Source organism: Bufo bufo, chromosome 3, assembly GCF_905171765.1.
Source record: "Bufo bufo chromosome 3, aBufBuf1.1, whole genome shotgun sequence".
NCBI classification, from domain to species: Eukaryota; Metazoa; Chordata; class Amphibia; order Anura; family Bufonidae; genus Bufo; species Bufo bufo.
Window position 1 is genome coordinate 486,579,596 of NC_053391.1, and position 14,432 is coordinate 486,594,027.

Consider the following 14,432-nt stretch of genomic DNA (forward strand, 5'->3'; position numbering starts at 1 on the left):
GCAGGCACTGTTTCACCGCGCCCAGGGCCACGGCCTCTGCGTGCACCATCAGCAGCACGGCCACTTCCCCGTCCCTTACTGCTCGCCTTGCGATATTAAATGGTATATATGCTTGCAAGTATGTCACACATACAGTAGTGCAGGTTTTGTAAGTGTATGCGCAAATAAAGTACACAGAATGTCACAAGTTAAACAGGAGGTATAGCGCAAGTAATGTTGCTTTCACCACCACCTAATAAAAAATTACACTGAATGAATGTCACTGAATTTAGGATGCGCACTCGTTATACAGGAGGTATAGCGCAAGTAATGTCGCTTTCACCACCGCCTAATAAAAAATTACACTGATCAAATGTCACTGATATTAAGGATGCGCACACGTTAAAAAGGAGGTATAGCTCAAGTAATGTCGCTGTCACCACCGCCTAATAAAAAATTACACTGAATGAATGTCACTGATATTTAGGATGGGCAAACGTTATACAGGAGATGTAGCGCAGGTAATGTCGCTGACACCAGCAGCAAAAAAATTAGACTGAATGTCACTGATATTTCAGATACGCAAATGTTATAAAGGAGATGTAGCGCAGGTAATGTAACTGTCTGCAGCGGACACCGTCTACAGAAAAAGTACACTGGATGTCACAGATATTTTTAGGCTGCGCTAACGTTATACTGGAGATGTAGCGCATGTAATGTTGCTGCCACCAGCAGCAGACAAATTAGACTGAATGTCACTGATATTTCGGATATGCAAACGTTATACAGGAGATGTAGCGCAGGTCATGTAACTGTCTGCAGCGGACACAATCTACGGAAAAACTACACAGGATGTCACAGATATTTTTAGGCTGCGCACATGTTGGACAGAAAATTTAGCGCAGATAATGTCACTGTCTGCAGCGGCCAAACAATTGCAAGCTATTTAGCGCAGGTTGCACTAAAAATATATATTGCTGCCAGATACAACTATAGTCCTTAAAAGGACTTTTAGGTCTCTAACAAGTTTTAGCAATTTAGTGCAGGCTACGCTATAAATATATATTGCTGCCACACACCATAGTCCTTAAAAGGACTTTTGGGTCTCTAACAAGTTTTAGCAATTTCCCCTTTTGGTTTCTGTTTGGTCTAGGCCTCTAGTGGGGACGCTAGCGCCTTCGGTGGTAGAAGGCGCTGGGTGTCTCTTATCCTTTTTCCCTATTGCTGAGGGTCTGTTTAGTGTGTTATAGTCTTAGGCACAGGGACATGTGTATATCTACCATTGAGGTATGCACATAGGCTTAGCAGCCTAGGGAAAGTGTGTCAGGGATTGCTAGGAGGTGGTCTTGTTTTTCCCTAGCTTGTGGGGCATAGTCCGTTGTTTAGTTGGTCTTTCAGTTTGCTGTTCCCTTCCCTACCTATCGTGACACTATCTCTCCCTTCTGCTCTCCATTATTGAACATCATAATTTTTCTGTTCGGTGATACATGGCCAGAAGAGGCTCCTTATGCTAATACATATATGATGCCTTTTTAAGAAGATCACGTGTACACACACACACCCTGTTTTGCCAATTTGCCACCATTTGGCTTTGGTTTATCGATGATATTGTTTGCGTATGGAGGGGCCCCAAATCCACAAATTATGGTTTTGTCCAAGTTCTCAATCGGGTACATACTGAGTTAAGCTTCACCAGCCATACCAGTTAGGATGAAATTAGTTTCATAGACACTATGGTCAAGATTTACCAAAGGGGAAACATCACAATAGACCTCTACAATAAACCCACCGACCGTAATAGCCTGCTGCATTACAAAAGCTGCCACCCCAGAGAGACAAAAAAATCTTCAGCCAGATCACAATTCTCGCGAGTCAACCGTATTGTATCAGATCATGACACTAAAAAGAAAGACTTGAAGACATGACACAAAAGTTCCTCACAAGGGGCTATCCACAATTCCTCCTTGACACTGTATTAACCAACTTGGGAGAAGCTACACCACGGCAAAATAGCAACCAAAAGAGGATAGCATGCGTTGCCACTTACCATTCTATAATACCTCAAATCCACCAAGCCCTAAGGAAACACTGGCCATTACTCACTAAGGCATACCCAAATATTGAAGAATTCCATCAACCTCTATTAACAAGTTATAAAAGACCCCAAAACATCAGAGACAAACCCGTCAAAGCTCATGTAGGCAGCTTTGTCAAATTGCCCAAACGATTATTCTTACGGAGCCAACGACAGGGAACATTTCCCTGCCTGAACTGTGCTCAATATTCAAGTGTCATCAAAGGCGAATATGTCACCCACCGGACGCACAGGACGACTCTATCCCGTCAAAGGATTCTTTACATGTGATTCAAGTTTCGTGGTGTACCTGGTGAAATGCCCTTATGGCCTCGCTTATGTCGGAGAGACCACGCAACACATTTGAGATCGTGTGAGTAAACCCAAATCAACCATCAGACTTGGACATACTATGTTACCAATCCCCCATCATTTTTCCGAAAAGAAACATCAAGCGTCTGAGCTACGCTTTCAAATACCGAAACAGATGGGGCGGACATCGGACATTACTTTTGAAACAGAGAGAGGCCCAGTGGATCCATAAGCTTGGAACATTGTCGCCTAATGGTCTGAACCGTGAATGCGACTTTTTTATAAATGTATAAATTGACTGTTATTTCCACGAATTTGGGATTCTAACACAAACTTTATTTCTCTTTCAGACCCGTTGAATTTCTTGTCGCATCTGGTGAGGGTGAGAAACCCACCCACCTTCTTTTTCCCTTTACCCTCCCCTCCCTCCCCTATACTTACCTCTTACCGTCCCTTTCCCCCCTCTGTAACCAGGTGCCTACAATGCTAACAATGGTTCGCCTATGATAATAATGATGTTGCTAGTAATAACCTTGTGTAAAATTCTTTGTAAAAATTCTGATTTATTTCAATTTTATTTTCTTCTAAATTTGTTACCCAATGTCCATATCATTCTCCCCTACCATCCTCATATGGTTCCTTAACACCTCCACTCTTTCTTTTCTTCCCTTTTATACAATATGTGGCAACTAGTGATGAGCGGCAGGGGCAATATTCGAATTCGCGATATATCACAAATATTTAGGCACGCACGCACTAGTAGCTACATAAGTGATGGAAATGGTTGGCAGCAACTTTCAAGATAGTGAGGAAGAACTCCTGATCACGACAAGTAATTGTACATTACAGCACTGTTTTAGACTAAAATTCCATGCATGTCATAACAATAGCTTTATATGCAGATAGAGTTTTTCAAAGTATTCGAGATCGCGCAAATCGCCACTATTGATTCAAATATTTTAGCGCAATACATACAACTTCACCTTTAATCATGTCTGACAACATAATATTGATTGTTGAACTTAGTATTGTTGTGACATCACAGCACTATTTCTGTAGCATGTATGTATGGACAGCAGAGAAATCTCTCTCAAATGCACATTGCACATTTATTTTCCTGCCACACACTATAACCTATACTATCTAACACTAACTATATGGATTATATATTTCAGCTAACTATCTCTATAACCTACACTACACCCTGCATTGGACCCTATCAGCTATTCAGCTACACAATTCCCTATTACTATCTAAAGGTCCATTCACACGTCCGTGCGTGTTTTGCGGATCCGCAAAACACGGACATCATTTTGCGGACCGCACATCGCCGGCACTTAATAGAAAATGCCTAATCTTGTCCGCAATTGCGGACAAGAATAGGACATGTTCTATATTTTTCGGGATCGGAATTGCGGACCCGGAAGTGCGGATCCGCAATTCCGGATCCGGGCAGCACATCGTGCTGCCCCATAGAAATTAATGGGCCCGCAATTCCGTTCCGCAAAATGCGGAACAAAATTGCGGACGTGTGAATGGACCCTAACACTAACTATCTGTAATATTTATATGCGATTTGGAATGTAATTTGAAAAAGCACAGCACGGTATTCAGCTCCTCTCTCTCTCACATGAAACTCCACAAAATGCCTGCTGGGGAGTGGCTTAATTTATATAGAGAAGGGCTAGGCGACTTTTCTGTTGGTTGCTAGGGATGTTGCTAAGCTGTGACAAAGCCTTCTCATTGGCCAACAAGCTAGAAGAAGGGAGGGATGATCACCTGATCTGTATTGTATTAAAAAAAAATATATATGAATATTCGGCATTACGAATATATAGCACTATATTCGAAATATTCGTGAATTCTCAAAGTGCCGATATTCGCGATAAAAATTTGTAATACGAATATTCGCGATAAACACTAGTGGCAACCTGCTATGCACTTAAATAAGTACTGTATGATAATTAATAACACTATCACCACGGGGTACAGAATCAAGAAAATAGTCAACGGTGATCCCAAATAAAACGTAACATTTAAACGGTTAAATTTATATAAGTCCCTAAGAATATAACAGATCAACAAGAAAAAAATGTATACAATAAGAGTGCTCAATGACACTCAAACATTGTGGTGCACGGCGGCTACCATTTCGTGGGGGTCCTCCGGACTCCGTGGATACAGAAGATGATATGATCCTAAAAAACAAGTCAGGTAACGGACAGGTACGGAAAGGGTCTCTAGATCCCTAGAAAGCCCTAAGGTACGGGTGCTATGCTGGCCCTATCGTCTTAGCCACGGAGCACCCATCCTAAAAAGAATGACCCCCGTCTGGAACCTTGCCCTCAAGCTACTTGTCCCTAGAATTCCCTAGTGCAGCTAGTCCCTTATCTTACTGCTTCGACAGATGCTCAGGCCCAGGTGGGTACATTCCCTTAAACTTGTTGAATAACACCCAAACGGTCTTATATGCTTTAACCGTGTTGCTGGATAATGACTTAGCAACAAGACTCCTGGCCGCGGCGAGGTGCAACGCTAATCCATCACCAGTTGATTGTGATGAGGAGTTGGTGTCGGCAAGGAGTCTGCCTCTGGGAATACCTGGAAGAAGAGCTTAAAGTTAAGCCGGGAAAGAGAGTCTGCTGCAACATTTTTTTTTATTTTTATTTTTTATTTCGTACCTGTCGTCGTGACAGGCTTTGTAACATTGTGCCTGTAGACATGACAGACTTCTGAATATTGTGCCTGTAGTCGTGACAGGACTTGTAACATCGTGCCTGTAGTCGTGAATACTTTGTAATATTGTGCCTGTAGTCGTGACAGGATTTGTAACATCGTGCCTGTAGTCGTGACAGGACTCATAACCTTGTGCCTGTAGTCGTGACAGGTCTTGCGTATAATTGTGCCTATTGACGTGACCGCCTGACCATGCCAACCAGTAAGATCTACTATGTGGGATCTACCTAAAACAACCACCGCGAAGAACCTAAGTGAAACCTAGTGCACCCCTACAGTGACTCGACCATCCTTACCATACCTACCCTCTGGCAAGCAGTAACACCGAAATGACACCAATTTGACCCAAGACGACACTCACGGACCTAACAAAAACGTATACATAACGGTCGGAAAAGCGCCCTGAACGTGCCCCATAAGTACGTGCAACCATACACACCTAATTTGCTGAATTCTGAATGCAGCTCCCTAGACTAAACCATACTGTCTTTTTTTTTTTTAAAGATAGAATACAAACACCCTGATTCCGTACATGACTGCATCCGACCGTGAGCGTGGCCCCTCAGCATATCACATACACGCCAAACAAACATTCCCTTAGCATGGCACCTGACCCGCCGCCGTGAGCCAGCACCGAACCGGGACGTAAGCCACCACACCCACCAACCCCGATCCTACCAAGTCAGCCGTGGCTCTCCTATTGCCCCGCACTTGAGATGCCGCTGATGTGTGGCCACGAGACTCCGCCGAGACCGCCCTCACGCTGACCCGGAAGTGAAAAGCCGGCGTGCTGACGTCACCCTAGGGCCCGAGGACGTCCATAAATAGGGCCGTTACCAAGCCTCCCCTCCCATAAACACGGCAAATAAATTTGCCTACAACTTATCCTTTTGTACCGGTTTTGCTTTTTTTGTCTCTTTTTTTTATTGCCAATCAGTTATTATGTCTTTATGATCCGTTAGGTTTCTAAATATACACAGTGGGTGTGGCTAAAGAGCCTCTCTCAGCATAATTAATCCTTTTAAACCAGGAGTTGATCATGTGGATTAATACGATACCTTATCTTTTTAGGTTGCAATGTACCTTAGATATGAGGATTTTTATCTCTATGCAAATCAGGCAGTTGGAGCACCAAGGGGCGGGCTGTAGCACTTTGTCCATGCCCCTAGTGCTCATTGCACTTTTGTCTCCCTTTTGCTTGACAGGGCTATTAGCTCTATCTAATGGCGACTACTCTGTGACTCACTAATAATCATTTGTGGTCCAGTGTTACTATGTTATATATGGAGTCATTGGTTTCAGTGGATTTTATCAAGCATTTCCCAAATACATGATTTTGATAATGTGCTGTGTCTTATATATATGCAGTCATTGGTAGCAGTGGAGCCTCTGCATAGAGGGGCAAGCGCTGTGCAGGGATGAGAGCTTACCTTTGCAACCTTCCAGCAGGTTCCCTCTTCTGCCATGTTTGAAATCGCAGTCAACTTCAGTCCACCCAGAAGTGAAGGTGCCGGTGTCTTCACACATAGCAGAGGAGCGCAGATGCTGGCAGAATGGAAAGGTAAGTATTGCTCCTTTCTGCAGTCACATGTGACCACGGCATCTCAATGGTACAGAAGCGGGAGCCTCACACTTCTGCACCAGTAACAGCGTTCCCCGGGCTGAAATTGGAGAACCTGTCATGGTATAGTAATAGCCCGAAGCCTCAAGCAGGCTTCCGTAGCTATTACTAGTATAAATCAAAATAGGCCAGCAGGTGGTAGCACTGTATTGTTATACTGTAAATGGAGTGTTCTATTATGGTTATTTAGCCTGGGAAAATTGTCTTGCATGAAACTGGTCCTTGGTGCAAAAAAGGTTGGGGACCACTGCTCTAAGGGTTATTTCAAGTCTCTAAAACTCATAATAAATCTGTTGCAAGGCATGTACACAGTTTTTATTTGGGTCCACTAAACCTAATAGATCCTTTACAAACAAACCCCTTCTCTGAAGTTAGCTATAAAAGTAAAAAGTTGTGGAATGACAGTGGTATGCTGTAAAAGAGCAACACATAGAAGGCCCCTTTTCCACACATTATATAATATGCACATAAACTCGCCTGTATCTGCAGTCAGCTATCAGGACTATCCTTACAGGACATGTGGCGGATGACACAAAAATACAAAGTAACGCAGGAACGCACGCCTGTCACCAATTTCTGAAATGAAGAGTGAAATGTGTTTTGCTGTTTTCAGGATTCCAGCATGCAAAATTGCTCTCCTCCAGAGATAAGAAAACTCTAGTGCCACCTATAGTTAGCTACCCTGTAAGCCAATGTGTAACCCATTATAGTCCCATAAAACCTGACTAGTGATATGAGCCAAACCAGAGAGGGGGACACCCCCTGAAATATTGCAGATGCTCCTGGTTTGCTTCAGTCTGCTGCTGTTTTCCATTCATCATATGAACTGATTTGTCTTTAGGATTTCAGTCACCGATTTGGATTTTTTGGACTTCTGTACAGCTGTATATGTGCATGTATTTGTGTATGCGTATATGTGCATCTGTATTTGTGTATGTGTAGCTGTATGTGTATCTGTATTTGTGTATATGTGTATCTGTATTTGTGTATATGTGTATCTGTATTTGTGTATGTGTATATGTGCATCTGTATTTGTGTATGTGTAGCTGTATGTGTATTTGTGTATGTATTTTTGTGTATCTGTATTTGTATCCTTGAACGCCATTGGCCCATTCTTTTGATGGACCCTGACGTGAGTGATATCTTGTTTGATTACCCACAGGTCACATTTAGACGAGGCAAGAGCCTCAAGGACCTGTTGGTACACAGCCACCTCTTACCACCGGCTGCCCCAGACACCTGGCTGAGTCGTCGGCCTGTTGGCAGTTTCAGGTGTAGCGGCTGTGTGGCCTGTAACAGTATTGCCACTGGAAAGACCTTTTTCAGTAGCAACCTCAGGCGTACATTTGACATCAAGGATTTCATCTCTTGCAGAACGGCAGGTGTTATACATAAAATCACATGCATCTGTGAAAAAGAGTACATTGGCAAGACCAAACGTGAATTACGTAGGCGAATAGGAGAACATCTCCTTGATATTGATAAACGACGAGATACGGCTGTTGCCCGTCATGTGTGCGACTTTCATAAAGGTGATACACGTGCCATTAGAGTTAGTGGTATTGAAGCAGTCGCCCCCCCCCCCAAACGGGGAGGAGATTGGGATAAGATCCTTTTACAGCGTGAAGCCCGCTGGATCTTCCTTTTGCGAACAGTCGCACCAACGGGCTTAAACGAACAGCTGAATTACAGTTGTTTTCTGTAAAAAATTCAGCTGTGTCCCTACTTCTGTATGGATGCAGACACTATTTAGGGCTGTATCGAGTAGGCCTGTATCTCTCTACCATGTTTATTATTAATATTGCCTTTTCCATTCCATCTACAATATTTTGTGCCAATATATCTATGTCACGGATGGTGTACAGGAAACAAGACAATATATAAACAATGACTCACTGGATCCACAACTAAGGAACAAAAGGGGAGACCCCTGCAAGAGACCTGCCGCTCTCCCTTATTGCTCAGCCTATGCGACCACCCCAAAGGTGGATGGGCGCATATCCACGTACCTCGACTATCTTACACCTGAAGACCCTACAATAGTGAGGGGACACGACCACCGGCTCCCTACACAGACACGGAGGGAGTCAGGGTCACCTGGATCCAGAAAACAGAAAATCATAAATACATAAACAGAACTTATCTTGCAGACGACTGTGGACTGTGGACTGGGAACTGGGAACTGGGAAGCCGCACACTACTGCATTCTGGGGAGGAACTTAAAGGGCAGCAATCAGTCCAACAGCATGACAGCTGAGATAGACTAACGAGATGAGAAACTAAACCAAAACTAAGAAATTCAAGGAGGAGGATCTGAAAGGCTCCTGTCAGAGCTTCTCAACTGTCTGGCTGTGACAATCTATTAGTCATAATATCATGGTGTCTGTTTTTTCCATAATCCAGAAATTTGATCTTTGGTCTGTATCTGACTAGATAGCCTAAATATCGTTTTTTACTGATGGCCCAATTCTGGGCTAATATGCTGTGTTGATGGGACGATTTCCGAGCGTTCTACCACTCTGCAGCATTAATAGACAACTGCTATCAGTCCTTGTCTATAGTATCGCTGTCAAATCAGCTGGCAGCCGCGGCATCGTAAGAACAAACGAGGCCGCACATGCGCAGGAGAGAGCCGGCATCGATGGCATTTCCTTGCGTTCCAAACCTCGCTTCTGACTCTGCAGTGAGCGCATGCGCGGCGCCGACGTGCGAGCGCACGGATGCGCCCATTGGCCCTGTTACACCGTGGGCGGCGGAGGCGACAGCCAGGTGATTATTTAAACATGGTGTACACGCCAGACAGGTTGGCGTCCCATGTGCAGTCTTCTCTTTATCATGTTACTGCATGCACCATAGTCTCCTTATCTATAGAGACCGCCCCAGGAGGTTTCCACCATCTGGTTACCCCCACTACTGGCTGACGTATTTAGTTAGGCTGGTCTCTAGGGCTGAAAGGTTTATCTTATACCTATCCCTAGTACTTTTTCCCTTATCTCTCCCCTGATGAATTGCCTTTTAATTTAGTTTTTTGGGCAGTGAAACATGCGTGTAGGGAGTTCTTTTTAGATCCTTTAGGGACACATAGTTTATTCCTTTTAGGGACAGGATCCGGACGGGGTCGTCCTTGTAATGACGAGTGCCCTGTGGTGAGGCTGCTACCTACATCTAGTATTAGGGATATACATCGTAGCTAGCCATAGGGCCTCAACAGGGACCCTGCACACATGTGCATCACTGCCTAATGTTCATTTATTTTTTCAATCCTTACCTTGAATTGAAGAAACCTTAATCGAAGGCTTGACGACGGTGGTGATCGATCCGCATCCTGTTCCGCGGTACCGGTAGGACAAACGGTTACTGGTGCCGCCGTGCACTATATTAGTGTATTTTTTTTGTTATTTTCATTTGGGATAGACACCTGGGTTACCCTAGGGTCTACACATCATTTCTATCCCAAGGTATGTCCTTTGCACACTTTATTTTGGAAACCATTTTTATCTGCATTATCAATAAATATTAAATTTTAGATTACCCACTTTCTGATTTTTGCCCTTATTTTTGGTAATCTGGAGCGCCAATTTCTATTGTTGTGACCTCCTATATCAGTACACTTAGTTCATTATATTCACCAAACGGTATGGCAGGATTTCTGGACAGTGGTATTAATACAGACACTTGGTTAGAGGAGGCTAAGGAGGTCTTTTCAGACAGATCGTATTTACAGAAAAGGTGTATACCCTCTTTTAAGGTTGCCTTTAAGGAGCTCAACCGTCTCTACAAAGAACATTTATCAAGTTGGTGGGAGGTACATCAAACACGGTATTGTACCCCGTGGGCTCCGTATCTCAGTTACCCCTGTATATAGACAGAGAAGCCCGGGGTTCAATGCCCGTTGGGAACAACTGGCTACTAATAGCTCACTCCAACTAATGACGTTGCTGTTGGAGGAGGAAAGAATTAACCTCACCAATTTGGCTGAGAAATTAAAAGCACAAGTGGAAGTCACTAAGACTTTTTCTGGTGAACCGGATTTTCTCAATATCAGTACACTTAGTTCAGTATCTGTATTTGTGTATATGTGTATCTGTATTTATGTACAGTACAGACCAAAAGTTTGGACACACCTTCTCATTCAAAGAGTTTTCTTTATTTTCATGACTATGAAGGCATAAAAACTATGAATTAGCACATGTGGAATTATATACATAACAAACAAGTGTGAAACAACTGAAAATATGTCATATTCTAGGTTCTTCAAAGTAGCCACCTTTTGCTTTGATTACTGCTTTGCACACTCTTGGCATTCTCTTGATGAGCTTCAAGAGGTAGTCCCCTGAAATGGTCTTCCAACAGTCTTGAAGGAGTTCCCAGAGATGCTTAGCACTTGTTGGCCCTTTTGCCTTCACTCTGCAGTCCAGCTCACCCCAAACCATCTCGATTGGGTTCAGGTCCGGTGACTGTGGAGGCCAGGTCATCTGGCGCAGCACCCCATCACTCTCCTTCATGGTCAAATAGCCCTTACTTTCAAAGTTTTCCTAATTTTTCGGCTGACTGACTAACCTTCATTTCTTAAAGTAATGATGGCCACTCGTTTTTCTTTACTTAGCTGCTTTTTTTCTTGCCATAATACAAATTCTAACAGTCTATTCAGTAGGACTATCAGCTGTGTATCCACCTGACTTCTCCTCAACGCAACTGATGGTCCCAACCCCATTTATAAGGCAAGAAATCCCACTTATTAAACCTGACAGGGCACACCTGTGAAGTGAAAACCATTTCAGGGGACTACCTCTTGAAGCTCATCAAGAGAATGCCAAGAGTGTGCAAAGCAGTAATCAAAGCAAAAGGTGGCTACTTTGAAGAACCTAGAATATGACCTATTTTCAGTTGTTTCACACTTGTTTGTTATGTATATAATTCCACATGTGTTAATTCATAGTTTTGATGCCTTCAGTGTGAATCTACAATTTTCATTGTCATGAAAATTAAGAAAAGTCTTTGAATGAGAAGGTGTGTCCAAACTTTTGGTCTGTACTGTATATGTGTATCTGTATTTGTGCATGTGTATATGTGCATGTTTGTATATGTGTATCTGTATTTGTGTATACGTGTATGTGTATTTGTATATGTGTATCTGTATTTTTATATGTGTATCTGTATTTGTTCATGTGTATATGTGCATCTGTATTTGTGTATGTGTACCTGTATATGTGTATCTGTATTTGTGTGTATCTCTAAATGTGTATCTGTACATTGCACAAAGTGTGGATGGTATAGTGTTTATCATTCCAGTTCATGTAAGGGGTTTGCAAAAATTGGAGCGTCCTATTTGTTGCCTAGGAAGGTATTTCACCAGGAAGATTACATTTTGTTATTGGTAATAATGCAAATTAATATTAGTACTGTAGGTGTATTTGTTCCAAACTTTTAACTGTTGTATGTTAAAAGTAAAATTTTATTGTCTGCATTTTTGAAGCTCGAAAAGCATCCAGAAGTTTGGAGTAAAAATAATAACGAGGCAGTGTTCAGCCATGTTGAATGCAGTAGGTAAAGTAATGACTTTGATGCCTTATGCCCTGATGATTATTATTATTGCGATTTAATATGGGGGTTAAAAATCCAGATTAAAAATCCTATGTAAGAGGCCTCATGCACACGACCATGTCCGTATTGCGTTCCACAAAACATGGACCCATGAGTTACGGACCCCTTCCATGTGCACTCACAATTCTCTCACTCCTGAGAAACGACTATTCTCAACCAAAAAAGGACAACAATAGGACATGTTTTATAATTTATGTAACAGACATGCAGATGCGTACGGCACACGGATGACATACTGGTGCTTTCCGTTTTATGTTTTTTTTTTGTGGACCCGTAGAAATGGGCGTGGTTGCCATCTGCAAAAAATGTGATGCAAAATACAGTCATGTGCATGACACTTCTGCTAAATAGTAACCAATTCAGGGTGTTAAAACGTAACAATATTTCTTAGCAATTTAAAAAAACAATACATAAGAATTCAAAATAATAATTATTTATAAAGCTGCATGTTGATTATGATTGCACTGCAAATAATATCCTGTACTGTGATACACAGTCAGGCTGGCAATAAATATAAAGTAGTAATAAAGGTCGTTCAATGGGAAAGAAAGTTGATACAATATAAAGTATAACTGGAGTTGTCAGGCTGCACTTTGAATAACAAAAGGAAGGTTGAAATCTCCACTACAAAGTCATAAAACTTGCTGCTAATCATAGGGAGACAGCTCATGGTAATGCATGGTACCATCTGTGGAGGGTTTAAAAATGGGAAGATATCAAGTGGCTAGCGGTATGTACAATGCACTGAAAATGCCACGCTAAGGCTACTTTCACACTCGCGTTTTGGACTGCAAAAACGGATTACATTACAATAATACAACCGCATGCATCCGTCATGAACGGATCTGTTAGTATTATCTGTAATATAGCCAATATGGATCCGTCATGAACTCCACTGAAAGTCAATGGGAGCGGGATCCGTTTTCTATTGTGTCAGTTTGGCTCAGTTTCGTCAAGCGGACAGCAAAACGCTGCAGGCAGCGTTTTGGTGTCCGCCTCCAGAGCGGAATGGAGGCTGATCGGAGGCAAACTGATGCATTCAAAGCGGATCCTTTTCCATTCAGAATGCATTAGGGCAAAACTGATCCGTTTTGGACCGCTTGTGAGAGCCCTGAACGGATCTCACAAACGAAAAGTCAAAACGCGAGTGTGAAAGTAGCATAAGAAGCAAAATTATCAGTATTCTACTAATTCTACTAATTTATAACAGTTTTTTCTCACATATTTGGAGGAATTTCCTCCCTTTCTGTCGGTAGGCAGCAGGTCATCAAACACCAGCAACTCCCAGGATGGCTTGCAATCAGCTCTTGTTAATCTCTTCCTCATCTGCATAGAAATGACTAACTTACATATAGCCTCAGAGATACATATGATATGTAATGCCCCCACAATTTCCTTCTTTACCGTCTAGAGAGAAATATAGCTCTATTGTTATTGCTATTTGTTACTCATTTTCTCCTGGACATGGCAACACCTCATTGGTGGTCATAAACTGCTGTATAGGCACACTGCAGTGCTTAGAAGGGAAGGGGCACCATATGGCTTTTGGAGGGTAAAATTTGCTGTAATGGTTTTCACATTTGAAGAGACCTCTACATCTACGTAGAGGTGACGTTGTCACGGCCAGTGGTTTGTTTTGTGACACTTTCCTTCACTTGGTTGCCCGTGGCAACGTGTGGTGTTGTGTGCATGTGGTGGCAGTGTCTCAGCCCTATGGCTGATCCCCAGGACATGATTGCCACGCATGCTGTTGCCCGCGGCAACAGGTGAAGTGTGTTTGTTTATGTGTGTATTCCCCTTTAAGAGTCCGTCTTCCCTTGCCTGGTGTTGGAAGGGTTAAATCCCTTCTGTGTGTGTGAACATGGGGTGTGTCTATGTGGGTGTGGCTACTTGGGCCTATAAAGCCTCAGTGAATATCCTTGTCTGAGGGGTACTTCAGCCATGGTTAGCTGGAGCAGCCGTCTGTGTATTCCATCAGCCAGTGTGGGCCACCCTTGTGGTCATAGGTTTATGTATGGTGTTTAGAAGATGTTTGTTTGGTCTTTATTTATTGCAGAATATGGTTTCCTGGGTTCCCGTGTGATGTCTGTGTGTGCGGTGTCCTTT